This window comes from Felis catus, chromosome A2 (genome assembly GCF_018350175.1).
Source record: "Felis catus isolate Fca126 chromosome A2, F.catus_Fca126_mat1.0, whole genome shotgun sequence".
Classification (NCBI taxonomy): domain Eukaryota; kingdom Metazoa; phylum Chordata; class Mammalia; order Carnivora; family Felidae; genus Felis; species Felis catus.
Window position 1 is genome coordinate 114,891,693 of NC_058369.1, and position 15,871 is coordinate 114,907,563.

General features: G+C 41.8%; 1 long non-coding RNA gene across 1 annotated transcript; it reads left to right on the forward strand.

The window, feature by feature from the left end:
• The first annotated feature begins 773 nt into the window (after window positions 1–773).
• On the forward strand, window positions 774–11,558 carry LOC109497483. Its single transcript, XR_002153717.3, has 2 exons — window positions 774–1,058; window positions 10,659–11,558. It is a non-coding gene; the product is annotated as an uncharacterized LOC109497483 (long non-coding RNA).
• The last annotated feature ends 4,313 nt before the right edge of the window (window positions 11,559–15,871 follow it).

Genomic DNA, 15,871 nt, shown 5'->3' on the forward strand with positions numbered 1-15,871 from the left:
TAAATCATCCCAATCCAAATATGGTACCACAAGAAAGGTGTGGTTCTCAGAGAAGAGTGGCTTGGCAGAAACTCTAAACAGCATGTACTGCATCATCTTCTGAACTCTTATTGTCACAAGAGACAACTGTGGTTTGGGGAAAGTTAAGTGCTTGCCAAAGAGCATGCGCCTAATGAATGGCAAAGCTGAAGCCAGTCTTGCTTTTGGCGGGGGGAAGTGGAGCCTGGTGCGTGGATCCAAAGCGATCTGGAAGTGCCAAACAGAAATTTGTTTCTTAGCCAATGGTGGGCCAGAGCTGCTGATAGCAGTGCCAGAGACCTGGGTGTTAAATATTCAGGAATTGTGCAAGCACACAAACCATTGGTAGCTGGAAACTTGCCATAGTTGGAGTATTTACACCATGAAAATTGGGTAACATTACAAACTGGCCCTGCTCCTTATTTTTTAGTTCCAAAGAGCCAGTTTAGGAGCACACCATTGCCTAGCTCCATGTGGGCAGAATTTACAATCGGCACAGACACCATTTTTCATACAAGATAAGGCAACCTGAATTTGCAGTTTCCCCAGTAGCTGCCGCCTAAACCCTATAAGTAGCCTATTGCCCTGGGGTTGGCAGCTAGAACTCACGTTGTATATCCTGTCCCTCAAACTTGTCTCCTGACAAGTTGCTCACTGACACTTGTGCACGAAATAAGCCTGCTGTCTCATTGACCTTGAGCTGCTCTTGTTGCCAGATTCAAAGCTGGCTCTGTCCTAACTGCCGAATGGCAGAATTTCAGTATTACTAAAGTAAGACAAGCCTGAGCAAGTGTATATAAAACCAACAGAAGTGTCTTTAAGAGATTTGTGTTAAAAAAAAAAAAAAAAAAGGTAATAAGGCAGCCAATAAACAAATGCCCTCAGGGATATTGACTTACTGTGTGGTTATTTAAAGAAGGAAACTCTTGTGCAAATTGCCCAAGACGTCTTTCTGCAGGCTCCCGTTATGTGGCTTGGCTGCCGGCTGCCTCATTCCCATCAGTGCACAAAGCCTGGGAGAGAAAGAAACCTCCGTGACTGTAAGTGATTCCCCAGTCCCCTGGCCTCTGCCACCTGTCACGGAGCCTGCTGACGCACCTCCACTGTCCCTTGGCAGCACTCCACATAGCCCCTTGTCCCACATTTCTTAAGAGGCACAAACTGCATGCGCCTCACTGACCACAAGACAGCACTGGGAGCTGGGTGGGGTGGGGGTGGGGGTGGGGGTGGGGGTGGGGGTTAGTGTTTCCATCCAATAATGCTTCCTGGGCCAGAGAGCCTAAAACAACACAAAGCAAAACTCCATCTTTCCATAAGGAATTTCGGCATGGAGCTGTTTGCTGCTGTTGCGACTACAGCATGATTTCCTGGAACATGATGTCGTCGTCATGAGATTTCCCATGCGTCTTCTCCCACAGCAGACCTAGAGTTACTAGTGCACTCATTTAAAATTCTAAAAAAAACATATGAGGATGCCAAGATAAATTAAGTCCTGGCACTGATATCTATGGAGAGAGAAGCATTTTACAAATTTTAACGCTCTATCTCCTCCTTTCCTTTCCCTTTCTCCTTCCTCCTCCTGCTTCCTCGCCCTTCTTTGCCTTAGCCAAAATCGGTCCCCCACCCCATTTTATAGTCATTGAACTTCCACTGTGAATTTCCACTGACACACTAAACTAGGTACTGTGAAAAACACAAAAATGTGTGTTGAGGTGAAAAGCATTTGGCACATGGATCCAGCCACTTCCTTCCCTAAGACCAACCTGCTTCATCTTATTCATTGTTTCCTCAACAATCTTGAGCACACTGTTCTTAGCAGTGGTGAGTAAAGCCTGCTCCTTTGCCCTGCAGTCTCCTGGGGGAGGAAGATACTTGGAAAACTAATGAGAGCCTGGAAAAATACTTGCTACAAAGTGGTCTATACAACATGCTGAGATCATTGCCTCTAGTTTTTTGAATTACAAAGCACTTTCACTGGGTTAGTGCATAGCGTACTGTAATTTTCACAGTGGCCCTGTAAAGGAGGCATGGGAAAAATGTTGTCAGTGTTTTGATCTATTTGTCCCTCCTGGGCTGGGAGCTCCTTGAGGGAGAGTCCTTGTTATAGTCAGAGAATGTTATAGTTGAAGGAACTATGGAAGAAGAACATCCAGCCTGGCACTTCCCTTATACCACGGAGAGGACTGAGGTAGGAAGGCATCATGAGATGGTGACAAAAGCCCACCTACTTGGCCCCCTGGTTCCTGTCCCAGCTCTCAGCCATATGCTACACACATTATTTCACATATGACCTCCTTATGCTTTGATGTTCTCTTCTGTGAAATAAAATCAACACTGTTTTCTCTGCCCATGTTATTTTGCTTTATAAATACTAAATGAGGTTAAGGATGTGAAAACACTTTGTGAAACATTAAACACTATTACAAATATGATAGCTCTTTGTTTCTATCTCCCTTAAAGCCTGTCTAATCCTGTCATATTTCATTGAAAATGTGCTTGTGTGTAAGCCCTTTGGAGCCAGGAGACAAGTTGTATTGATATTTGTATCACTAGCACTGAGTACAGTGGCTGCTAAAATGTTTTAAACATATTTTTTAGATAACAGTAATCACCGTTTGCCCAAGGGTAGTTCTGAATGTCTCCAGAGCTCTTTCAGGGATACCTCAGGAAGATGCCCTCCGAGGAATTTCTCTCCTAACTCCATTTCACTTCCTATGATCGGACTACATCAGGGCAAGATAGTCATGGTGTCTCCACTATAGCAGAAAGATCACCCGTATTTCTCATTGTACCCTTAAGGCAGTTGAGAACGATGGCTTGCTGCTTAGACCTCACTCTCAAGAGGGCATGTCTCATTTTCCTTTCATAAACTCCATTCCAGTTATTCTGAGGGTTGGCCAAAGACCTTAGGCTGATGCCTTGTAGACAGTGCTGCTGGGATAGATGGACAGTCATGGGAATGGGGCTCTGGGGTTTTCAAGATGCAACGGAGCCATGGGATGTCTCAGCCACAGGTTACAGTTCCACTGTTGGGCACACAGCCTGACACAGATTCTGCTTGCAATTCCAGCTGCTCATATGAACCACTCCCTGGAAATGATGTTCTCACCCTTATCAGCTATTTGATTAATTCAGGGCTGTTTGTCTATGAAACACCTGGTCTACCTTGTGCTTTAAATACTGACATGTGAGTTGTTTTCAGAGGTGGGGGTTGAAGCCAGGAGAGTGAATGCCTTCAGGGAAGGTGTGTGAGACTAGGCTGGAGTGTTAGAGGAAACTCACTGTTGGTAAGTGAGGCAAGGAAGAGGAACCAGAGAAGGGAGAGAGAGAATGTGAGAGAAGGAGAGTGAGGGAGTGACATTGGGAAAGTGACATGTCATAGAAGCAGAGAGAGAGAGAGAGAGGTGAAGTAATAGTGTCCTATCCAGTAGAATCATCAAAAGGAACTCTGATGAAAGACCATTAGATGTGGCAATAAAGAGCTCATTAGTAAAATGTAGGAGAAAATGTTCAGCTGTGTGGTGAGTCAAAAGGAGCAAGAGAGGGAGGATGTCACTGCCCAGGAAAGTGACGCTGTGATGGCAGTTCACATATTCAAGGATTTGGACAGGAAAGAATTGTTAACCTGTAGTGAGAAGAGATATCAGGATCAAATGAAGATCTTGTCAATTTGGACAAATCTCAGCACACCTGGTATTAAGGATGGAGTCAGAAAGAAGGGTGAAATAATAAATATACATATCTACCCCCAATTCCTGGTATGGAGCTCCTAAAATCCTTGTGATTTCCTATGTGATAAGAACATGAGGAGCATCTTTTGTTCTAACATTTCGTCTTTGCCTGGTTTCTGACACAGAGCTCCTAAATCCCTTGGAATTTTCCAAAATCCCTTGGAATGTCTTTTGTTCTAATGAAGTGACTCTGGGTAGTCTCCTAAATAGCTTCAGGATGAGGGCTGGTCACCAGAGAGACAAAGCCATGTTAGAAGCTTGGACCTTTCTACCTTACCTCCCATCCTGCAAGATGGGGGAAGGGGCTGGAGACTGAGTTGATGATCAATCAGCCTATATCATGAATACTCATAAATATCCCAAAAGTACTAGATTTGGAAACTTATGACTTGGTGAACACATGCAGGTACTGGGAGGGTGGGGTGCCTGGAAAGGGCATGGAAGCTTTGTGCCCTTTCCTACATACCTTGCCCTCATCTGGATTTCCCCCATCAGAATTCCCTGAATTCTGTGATCCATATAGAAAATTAACTAGTGAACCCATGTAGAAGGTTGTGGGAATCCCAATTTACAGAAGTACAGGTAACAGCCTAGAATTTGTGATTGGCATATAAAGTGGGGGCAGTCTTGTGGGATTAAGCCCTCGACTTATGGGATCTGAGGCTAACTCCAGTTGGATAATGCCAGAACTGAATTGTAGGGTACCCAGCTGGTGTTGCAGAGAATTACTTGATGTGTGGAAAACCCACACATCTGGTGTTGGAAATATTGTGAGTGTGTGGGTAAAGGTATCATAGAAGTGGCTTCCCTAGACAGGGGAAGGTTTCAAAGGAGAAGATGACTGGAGGTCATAATTTACAGGAGAGGATGGGCTTCATATGATGGAGGTCAGAAACTTTTTCCTCCTAGCCTAAAGCTGTAAAATGAGGGTGCATATAAAGACCAGTGAAGTTACATTATCAAAAGCCAACTCCTTCAAAAGACCACAGAAAAACCTGCTATTCAAACAAAAATAAGGGAAGGATATTTATAGGGTTTGTGGGTCTGGGTTCAAGTGATTCAATGTGGGTCTTTTAAAGGGAGATCTGACTGGGACTGAGCAAAATTCATGACATGATAGTTAATACTTGGTGAACCCAGCAAGGTGAAGGTCAAGTCTTGAATAAACAAACAGTTGTTTGACAAGTGAACCATTTGCCAAGGTAAATAATCTATTGTCCTGAGAAGAGAGCTGTTTGCCCAGATGAGCAAACTATTTGCCCAGACAAAAGCAAGCAGGGTTATTTATTGTTTTATAGCTTTCACTTTTTAGACAAGAAATTCCTAGAGAGACTAATTGTCATGTTGGCATGACATGAAGTGTGAGCGTAAACCAGAAACACTGTGGCAGTGGTTTCAAACTTGGCTGAATGCTGAAATCACCTGAAGATCTTCAAGAAAGTACTGATGTCTGATTCCCACCCCCAAAATTCTGATTTAGTTGGTATGGGGTGGAACCTGAGCATGAAGCCTTTTAAATGTCCTCACCCCCAGGTGATCCAAAATCAAGATATGGGAACTACTTCGCTAGAATTACAGGAGAAAGTAGGGATGAAATCACCATTTGGGTGATGCTTTGGGCATATAAAAAGCTGGTAAGCTACAGCATATGGCAGGTTGAAATCAGAAAGCAGTATTCTAGAATAGGCCTGGTCTGTAGCTTCTACCATAGAAGGCAACAGCAGCCCCAGTGTGGCAGCCTCAGTGGGAGGCCAGACAGAGGACACTGAGGCATTGAGCAAGTTCTCTGTGGTTATCAAAGTGGGGAGTGTGAACTTGAGTGAGGGGGAAGAGCAGACAGCTGAGAGACGTTATCAGAGAGAGAGAAGCCTGCTATGGACTTTTCAGAAGTCGGGGATCTCTCAAGGGGTTTTGGAAGGAGGAGGCCCAGAACACGAGGGTGCTGCTTCTCCATTATGTGAAATGAAGGTGGGGGTCTGAGGCCTCATGGGAGAGAAGGAGAAAGACATGTAGTGATGGATGATGATGGGGTGGCCTGCATGGGGAAAAGAAAGAACACTGAAGACATGTGGCAGTGCCTGTGAGCAGACAGGAGGCCACAACATCATTGATTACAAGAGGACAATGTAGACAGAAGACACGGAGTTCAAAAGATGAAATAGCAAGGAAGATAGTTGTGTTTTGACAGCCTAGAAATGGCTGTGGGAAGTAAGGGAATCCTGCCCAAGCCCCTTCACCACTGAGAACAGGTCTGGGAGGAGGTGAGGACTACCCAGGAAAGGGCACCAGGAGACTGAGAGACAGGCTAACCACTGGGCCAGGAGAGGGCAAGAGGGAGGGAAGGGATGAGCCGTCAGTGAGAATTAAGGTGGGCTTGTCTCTACAGAACAGGAGTTTCACAGAGCACAAGACACATGGGAGGTGGTGGGAAGGACAGGGTGGTGGGGAGGCATTCGTGAAGTCCGGAGGGGAACCATAGGAGACAGTGAGGTGGAAGCAGAGAATCAGGATGCCAGGTGAGGAGGGGAAGGAGCAGGCACAGGACAGCACTGGGCTGCCTGACAACTGCCTTTACTTCAGGCCAGGAGGTCAATGAATTCAGAAAAGACGGAGGCATCCACCAGGATATTTTTTCTGGATGTTTTGTCATCTCTTAAAAAGTTATTTAATTTTTGAATGGTTTAAATACCAAGAAAGGTATTAAAAGGGATACCTTTTAGTCCAGCCCCTACCTTTCTAATAGTTACCTTTCCAACAAATAACCAATATTTTTAGTTCCTTATGCAGCCTTCACAGAATAAAGGTTGTGTATACATCCATAAGCATACATGAGTACACATTCCCCCTTCTATTTACACACGAATGGCATATTATTGGGGCACCTACTCTTGCACAGCTCTAGGGGGGGTGCCACTTACATAGAATTCAGTGTGAATAGTGTTTCAGAGTTGTCCAACATGGAGGAATCCCACAATATATAGAGTTATTTTACTTAACAGTGTGTCTTGGATATATTTCCACATGAGTACATAAAATATTTATCATATATATATATATATATATATATATATATATATATATATATATCACCACTACTATGTCTTGGTGTGGATGTATCATAATTTCCTAAAAATCCTACAATGGTCATTTTGGTCATTCTCAATTATATGGTTTATAAATAGTGCTGAGCATTTCATTTTACACACATTTAAGTGCATAAAATGAATTGCTCCAAGTGTAGTTATTGGTCAAAGGCTTTCTGCTAGGAGTACATAGGCAAATGTTTTCTGTAAAGAGCCAGATAGTAAATATTTTAGGTTTTGCAGGCCATATGGTCTCTATCTCAATCTCAATTCTGCAGTTGTAGTGCGAAAGTAGCTATAGACAATATATAAATAAATGAGCTTGGCTGTGTTCCAATAAAACTTTATTTAACAGGCTCTGTGCTGCTGGCTCAGAGCCTGGAGCCTGCACTGGATCCTGTTTCTCCCTCTCTCTGCCCCACCCCTGCTTGCGCTCTGTCTCTCTCTGCCTCTCAAAAATGAATAAACGTTAAAAAAATTTTCTTAAATGAAAAATCATTTTTATCTTGTGGACTATCGAAAGACAGACAGCAGCACATGTGGTAACAGCTTTCCAACCTTGTTTATGCAAGAGAAATGTTGATAAGTATTACCAAATTGACCTTCATATACGTTATCACTTCATACTTCTGCTAACAATGTGTAAGTTGCTATTTTCCCTTAAACCTTGCCAACAGAGTGTATTAGTGAGCTTTTGAATTTTTTGTCAAACAAATAGGTGAAAGCAGTATCTCAGAAAAGTTTTAATTTGTGTTTCTCTGAGAATAGAAATATTTTCATGTGTTTCAAAGCCATTTGCTCTTCTGTTTATCATCAGTTTATATCTTTTATTGCAAATAAAATTTCAAATATCAAGTTCCTTGTGAGTAAATACTTTTTTCTTCTTTTAAAAGTAGAAATGGTTTTATTATGTTTTCTAATTATAAAAGTTATTATGATTATGATTACATTTTCCTGGTATAAAAAATTAAAGAAAATGTAAAGAAAAGAAAAAGTATTACTCATAACCTCCTGAGAAATACCTATTTTTTTACTTTTTTTTAGGACATTTTTCAGACATTTGTATATAGGCATGTTTTTAGAAAAGGTGACTCATTCAACAAATATTTATGTGTTATGACTATTACAAGGGTCATGCTACATATACCATTTTGTAACTTGCTTTTTTCAGTTAACAATGGATCATGGAAATTTTATTCTTGGCCTGTCAGTGCAGACAGTTGAGTCAACAAAGTACAAAATATGTTTCAACAAGCAATAATTCCATTTATCTCATCCTCTCTGGACCATTGTGTCTGCCTGTTCTGATAGAGATGCCAATTGAACCAATGACATGGATTGACAGAGTAGGGTTACAAAAAGAGAAAGAACCATTCATTCATCAAGTATTTATTGAGTACCTACTGTGTACCACACTAAATGTTGGGAATATAACAGGCAACAGATTGGGAAAGTTTCACAGTTCAGTGAAGGAGATAGATATTGTAGGCAAGAGGTCCCCATAGTGGGATATGTGTTGTGAAGAAATAAAACCACGTGATGTAACAGAGATCAATGAGGGAACTGCTTTCAATTGTGTAAGCAGAGAATGCCCACTAAGGAGGAGACAAATGAATTGAGGTCTGATGGACAGGAGGAGCCACCCAGGTATAGATCTGAGAAAGAGAACTCCAGGCCAAGGAATGGTACATCTAATGAACTTGATTGGGTCTAGAAACAGAAAGAGGCTACTGAGATGAGCAGAGTCGGAGAACGGTACAACTAGGCTGAAGAGATAGACAATGTCAGTCCATGAAAGCCTTGGCAGGCCATGGCAGGGAGTTTGACCTTTATTTAGAAAGCAATGAGAAGTCATTGGTAGATTGATGTGATTTTATATACATTTTTTAATGTTTATTTATTTTTGAGAGAGAGAGAGAGAGAGAATGAGCAGGGGAGGGGCAGAGAGAGAATGGGACTGAGGATCCAAAGTGGGCTCTGCACTGACAGCAGCGAGCCCAACATGGAGCTCACCAGCTGTGAGATCATGATCTGAGCCAAAGTCAGACGCTCAACTGACTGAGCCACCCAGGCACCCCAGATCTACATTTTTAAAGAGAGGATTCTAGTTTAGGGCTGCTGGGGAAAAAATACAGGATACTCAGTTAAATTTGAATTTCAGATAAACAGCAAATATTTTTTTAGCATGAAAAGTAATATTTAATAATATTTTATATAGCTAAAAAATTACTCACTGTTGATCTGAAATTCAAATTTAACTGGGTGTCCTGTATTTTTATTTGTTAATTCTAGCAACCCTATTCTGGTTGTTGCGGAGACTTTTGTGGGAGGTTGGGGGGTAGGGGCAGAGCAATCCTTAAGAGGCTTTTTGAGAAGTCCAAGGGGCCAGGGGTCTAGAATTGGAGGAAAGTGGATGGATACAGAATCTATTTTGGAAGTAGAGCCCAAAGGACTTACTCACAGATTGCTGCCAGGTAGGAAGAAAGGAGAGAGATCAAGGATGACTCCCATGTTTTCAGTACCTGGGTGGATAATTGCAAAGTGATTGTGATCTTCTCATTTGTTTGTTTGTTCCACAAAGTCTGCAGATGTGTGACTATTTAATAAATAATAGTAAAACAAAATAAGAAGGAAAGTGGTTTAAGACAAGAGTAAAAAAGCTCTTTGCTATAGAGAACCAACAGCCCTCCAATCCCACCTCCTAGAATCAACTGAGATTAGTATACTTAAAGCCAGTTTATTTATTCTCTTTGTTTCTTTGAAAGACAAATTTAACATTTTTACTTGGATTAAGGAAAAACAAGGGAATATAAAATGTTATTAAATAATCAGAATAAGCACTAATTATATTTTGGTTCTTTCCTGTGGACAGTTTCCCATTATACAGCAAAGAGTAAATGATACTGGAGAGAAAGTGGGGGAGGGTGGAAGTAGAAAGAACCAAGGCAGGGTAGGAGAGATGCTAAAAGGAACAAGAAGACAGAGAAAAGGTGAGAAATTTGATGGGTTTGGCTTCTACACCGCCTACTGGAATATTTTCTTTGTCAATTGGTTAATTCTGAGGTATTTAAGGCACTGGTTTACACTGCAAACAATCACAGTTTACTAGTCTGAGGAATGGGGTGAGAAGAGATATTTACTGAGCCCTTAACTAGATAACAAGTCATTTACATACGTTTTCCTGATTTTCATGACAACCTGTGTTGTAGACATGTTTATTTCTGTTTTACAAAAGTTCATAACTTACCCAAGGACACAGAGTAAATGGTTATCAGACTTGGGTTTGAACACAGGTATGTCATCTGCCTGAATTCCAGGCAGGTAGTTTTTCCTTTATATCATCTTCCTTCAGATGATTTAAAGAGCTTGAATAGCATTTATAATAAATTTCTTTGTTGGCTCTTTTCTCCTTCACAGATTCTCTGAGTTCCAGAGATAGTCATTCTTTTTTATATATTCTGTTCTACTAAATATAAATAAAGATGTTGGAAGCAGCAGAGAAATAGATGTTTTAGAATGGCTTTTGTTTTAGGAACAAAAATCTGCCTATAGATTGTGACTGTTGCTAAGTGGGAGTGGCTGGTTCATTTTTAGAGAGAAATACCTCTTTTTTTAAAGTAAGGCTTTAAAGGAATTTTTGGTTGTCTAAGATAAGGCCCAGACTAATTTGAGAAATGGGGAAAGTGGTTAGAAAAGGAGGTGAACTTCCTCTTAATAAAGAAAAAAGGAGTCTCCCTTAACGGAGAGTTGTGGGGTAGGTTTCTGGGGAAGAGAAGTGTTTATTTTTATAAGTTTGCCTTAATTAGATTTTCATTTTCCTCTGCAGAGTCTGGGACCTGGGGATTTGGATATGAGTGAAACAATGGGTTCCAGCAATCAGCCAGAATCCAAGGAGGAAAGGGAGAGAAAGGACTCACTGTGAAACAGAATCACTGAAGGGGACCATGATATCCAAGAACTTTCTGTTGTCCTTTGTGCTTCATAATTCACTTTGCTATCTTCATCTTTCGGAAACTGATTGACCACCACAAAGGAGGAACCGAATAGTTGGAGTAAAGCCAGGAGAGAGAAGCAGAAGCCTTCAGAAGCTGTTACTAGGTAGTAAGAAATCACTCTCTGGAGTCCCAGAGAGCAGATATTCTGGAAAAGAATGGATTTCCTGCTATTGTGCAGGATGAAGACTTGAGTAATTTTGTCTGGTTATTAAAGGAAGCCTGGAAGATGGGGGGGTCAGATTATCGTATGTCCGGGAAAATTCTCATGGCACTGTGTGTCTAAGGCAGGAAATTAGATACAAGACGAAATCCAAGAAGGTACTGTGGTTGGGTTTCTCCCACAGAAAGAGGAGAAAAATCCCTGTATCCCTACTTATGCAAACAATATGCAAATTGGGGTGATTACATATTTGCTTAGAAAATTTCCGTTACCTCATTTTGGCTTCAAGGGGAGTGGGGACACCAAAAGGGAATGTTTGTCAACAGTCCAGAGTTGTTAGATTTCTTGCAGGGGAAACAAAGGGTAAATTTCATATCAAACAAATGTCAGGGTTTTAAGCAAGTTTTCCAAATGCCTCAATGTCTCCCCAAAACATACCAAAGAATAATTATGAAATGTGATCCATTGACAAAATGAGGCACAAGTGGAAAATTCTTTTCTCCCCTATTCATTTTACTGTAAGGGACTTTTTCTCCTTTTTCTTGGCTCAACAATGTGAAGGAAGGGCTTGGATTTTTTCCTCCAGATGAGTTCTGCAATCATTTCTAGCTGTTTCTCTAAAGCTGGATTTGAATCTGTTGCTTTGGAGTGATGTAGAACGCCTGTCTCATGTGGCGACATATGAGGCTGAAAGCATCCAACAAATGGACCAGCTGCATATGTGTGACACCTCCAATGGTGTCCAGGCAGCACAGCTGAGACCACCTGGGATGGCTGTCAGCAACAAAAGGTGGGTGTCACTGCCCTAGGGGGCTGGCTGGGAGCCAGAGAACCACTGTCTCTCCAAGGACAATCTAAAATTGGGCAAAATCTGAGTTGGGTCAAATTAAAAATCTTTTCTGAACATTAGCTGACCTGATTAGGAGTTAGGCGTCTCTCCTTCTTTTAGCCAAAGATGGTAGAATAAGTATCCTAGCAACAGGGATATTTTACCTTCTACAGTATGACTGTCTCATTCTGCTGCCCACAGTTCTCCCAATAACTACCAGAAAAGGGTCAGAGTCAGAACAAACTTAGCCATTGGCCTTCAGTTTCAGTGCATGATGGTAATGAGGTGACAATCCCAAGACCTAGATTAACTAAAGCGAGTTGACCAGATTTTTCTGAGTGTTTCCCTATTTCTGTTAAAGGTGTTAACATTGCACTAGCAGCTGGCTTCAAGACCCTGTGTTTTCCTTCTCTCTCCTCTTTTCCATCTCTCACCCTCTCTCCCTCTCTCCCTCTCTCCCTCTCTCTCTCTCTCTCCCTCTCTCTCTCTCTCTCTCTCTCAGACCCTGGCCCTGGCTCTGGCTCTGGCTTTCTCTGTTTCTTCTCTTTCTCTCTTCCTCTCGTCTCTCTGTTCTCCCTAATCTCTCACTCATTTCCTTCCTTACTTCACTGATTGCTATTTCCTTTTCAACATCTATCAACCTTTCTTCCCTGCTTCACTCCTAGCCCTGCAGCCACCCCAGGCAAAGAGCTGTGAGTTGTACTCCTGAAGACTGTCAAATCTTCCCTCTACTTCCACCCCATAGCCCATGTTCTAGGTCCGAGGAATCCCTTACTCTTCCTGTGGACAACGTTGGCCTTGGCTTCTGGTCTTTTCTCAAAATATTTTATTTTACACGCTGCTACCAAATTATTTTCCCTATAACAAAACTGTAATATTGCCCTGCTCCAAAACTTGCAAAGATTCCCCTTTTCCTGTGAAGCAAAGTCCAAAGTTCTAAGCCTGCTATATTGCACATCTAACATAGTCTGGTTCTGCTTATTTTTTGCAGCCCTACCTCTCTCTGTCTTCTTTCAGGCATACTGCTTCTGCCAAAACGTGTGGCCTGGGACCTGTCCTGAAGCTGTTTCTTCTGTCTGAAGTTCTGCGCACGCGCGCACACCAGAGCCCCGCCCAATTCCTCTATCTTTACACATCCTAAGCCAGCAGGCCCACCTGAAGCCTGACCAGGCCTTCCCCGATATCCCTAGCTAATCTTCTGAGCCCATATACAACTTATTCACATAATGAGGTCACTCTAACAGTAATAAACCAGCTGCTGCTGGTTCTGTCCCACATGCTTACTTACATGGACCTCAGCCTCCTTTTTAAGTTCTATCCTACCAAGGTTTCCAGAAGTTCCCAGAGTGCCTCATACAGACCCAGTGAACAAGGACACTTCTTCCAGTCTGTCCCATTGCTCTGTCATCTTCCCCTAAGCACCTTCCGGTTATTGCTGCTCCTGCCACAGCGAAGCTGCTGGAGCCCCTGCTATGTCAAAGTCATACAGTGTTCTGTGGCAAGTTGTAGAAAGAACATGTAACTTTTCCTTATGGAGCGGTTGGAATCCACTCAATTAGTGAAGTCCCTAAAGAATTCTGTTGATGCCCTGACTGTCTTCGAGGCACTGTGAAACAGTTCTGCTTTTTAAAAAATTCTTGATTTCACCATTCTCTCATCATTATATCTAATGTAACACTGAGTTACAATTATTCTACTGTTAGGATATCTTTCAAATCTACCCATGTTTCTCCATCTGCACTACCACTCCCTTGTGCAAGCCGCCTCCCACCCAAGCCACTGCATCCATTCGTATTCAATTCCAATCCTTTCTCCGTATAGCATAGACATAGTCTTATAATGTCAGTCAAATCATTTTACTCCCCAGCTCAAAGCCCTTCAACAGAGGTCATTCGTCTGTGGGTAAACATGTAAGATTAGTAACAAGATTTAGAGGGCCTGTAATGGCCTGGTCTCCTCATGTTTCTCCAGCCTCATCTTTTACCCCCGTCTCCTTCCCTCCAGTATGCACTCATATCAAGCTCTTTTCATTTTCTCATGGATACCAGGCCCTTCTTCTCTTGGGGTGTGTTGTCCAGGCTATTCCTGTGGACTGAAATGCTCTTCTCCCAGCTTCTCCTGGGAAATACCATTCTTTATGTCTCAAGTCAAAGGTCACTTTGTCCAAGAGGCCTATCCTCGTCTACCTCTTTGAAATTTAGTAACTTGTATTTTTTCTCCAAAGAATTTATCACAATCTGTACCCATGTATTTATGTGATTATTTGTTTAAGTCTATCTCCCTACTCCACTGGGGGAGGAATGTGTATGTTATTCTTACAATATCCTCAGTACCTAGCACAGTGGCTGAGACTCAAAAAACACTAACTGAATGAGTGACTGGAAGAAAGGAGGAAAGAAGGAAGGAGTAAACTATTAAAATTTTATAAGACAATTAAATTTTACTGTGAGTCTGAAATACTCTAGCCTCAACCCTATTTTCCCCATTGAAATAGTTGTACACCAAACACAGCTCTTGCTGTGTGGACATCCAGTCTCTTCCTTCTGATCTCTGTGTCCAGCACATTTTGCCTTCCTTTTTTCTAGCAATGGATACTCAGATTGCCTCCAAATTTTCCATCAAAATGAACAATCGCCAGTATTTAAAAATGCTACTTTTAAAATCCCTCAGTATGTTTTTAATAAACTTGAATTAGAGTGAGTCATAAACTACCAGAGAGCTTTGAAGGATATCTTTCATAATGACTTAAATACCTAAATTCAGTATTTCCTGCAATCCTCCAAACATATTTTCAGGCCTTTAAGAAAAATACAAGCATTAAAAAAAAAAAAAAAGATATATTATCTCCAATAGTGGGTGACAAAAGAAATCAATTACGTATGCATGCAAAGTTAGAATATTGACCAACTGAAGAAGCATAACCAAGATGGCCCCTTGTCATTGGATAACTTCTCTCAAAGAGAAATAAAAGAGACAGTGCAGGCAGTCACACCAAACATTTATCTAATTTCTAAAGCCAGAAACCTAGGGCTTATCCTTGATTCATGCATAATATTATTCTTTCATCATCTGGGGCAAAACCTAGTCATTTAACATTTCTGTCTTGACGTTATTACTACTTTATTCATATAACCTCTGAACTATGATGACTGGCAGGCTCAAAATGAAAACAACCATAAAATTATCAGAGAATTTTGGCTTTCTGCCAATTCTACAGATATGTGAACGTTTCACAAGAGCTGTTTCCAGATTTCACTCAATGCACCCCTCACTTTGCCCATATCCTCTCTCAATCCCTTCTAGCTCATTCCCACACAGGAGCTGGCATAATCATTTTAAAACTTGAATTTTGTTCTGTTGCATTACTGCTTAAGAAGCTCTTGATGGCCCCTTGCCTAAAATCTGTAACCTGCTCACAGGGGCTGGCCCAGCCTGCTGTCCCATCTGCCTTCTACTCTGCTCCTCCATTCATCTCTGCTCTCCCATGGCACACCAGATTCCCAGTTCCTCAAAAGCACCAGAGCCCACGTACTCCCTGCTCCCTCTGCCCGGAAGGTTCTTCTCAATTTCTCATCCCTAACACCCCCACTCCCAGCCTTCTGATCTCAGAGCAAGCATCAGTTCCCCAGGAAAAGACTTCCCTGACCTCCTATTTACTGTGTGCATAGACCCTCATTCACCTCCCTTTGGAGCACATAAAATGATTGTAAATTATAGACAGCTCTGCAAGGCTCTTCAGTCTTTGGTCATCCTTGCTAGACTAGAGGATCCAAGTTCAAGGGGCATGGCTAATGTTGCTCACCACTGTGCTCATGGCCCCCAGTAGAAACCAGCACAGAATCAGTACTCAGAAAGCATTTTAAATAGATAAATAAATGAATAATTAGACAACTCTTTTTTTAAATTAAAATGTTCTATTTACTGTGACCAAAGCCCAATTCCCGCTGAAAAAAAATTGATGAATTATTTGTAATTATCCTCTGAGCTTTATGTTTTTTATTGGTTGGGTTCTCTTCTTCTTTACACACAGGTATGGATTTGTATTATTGTTACTG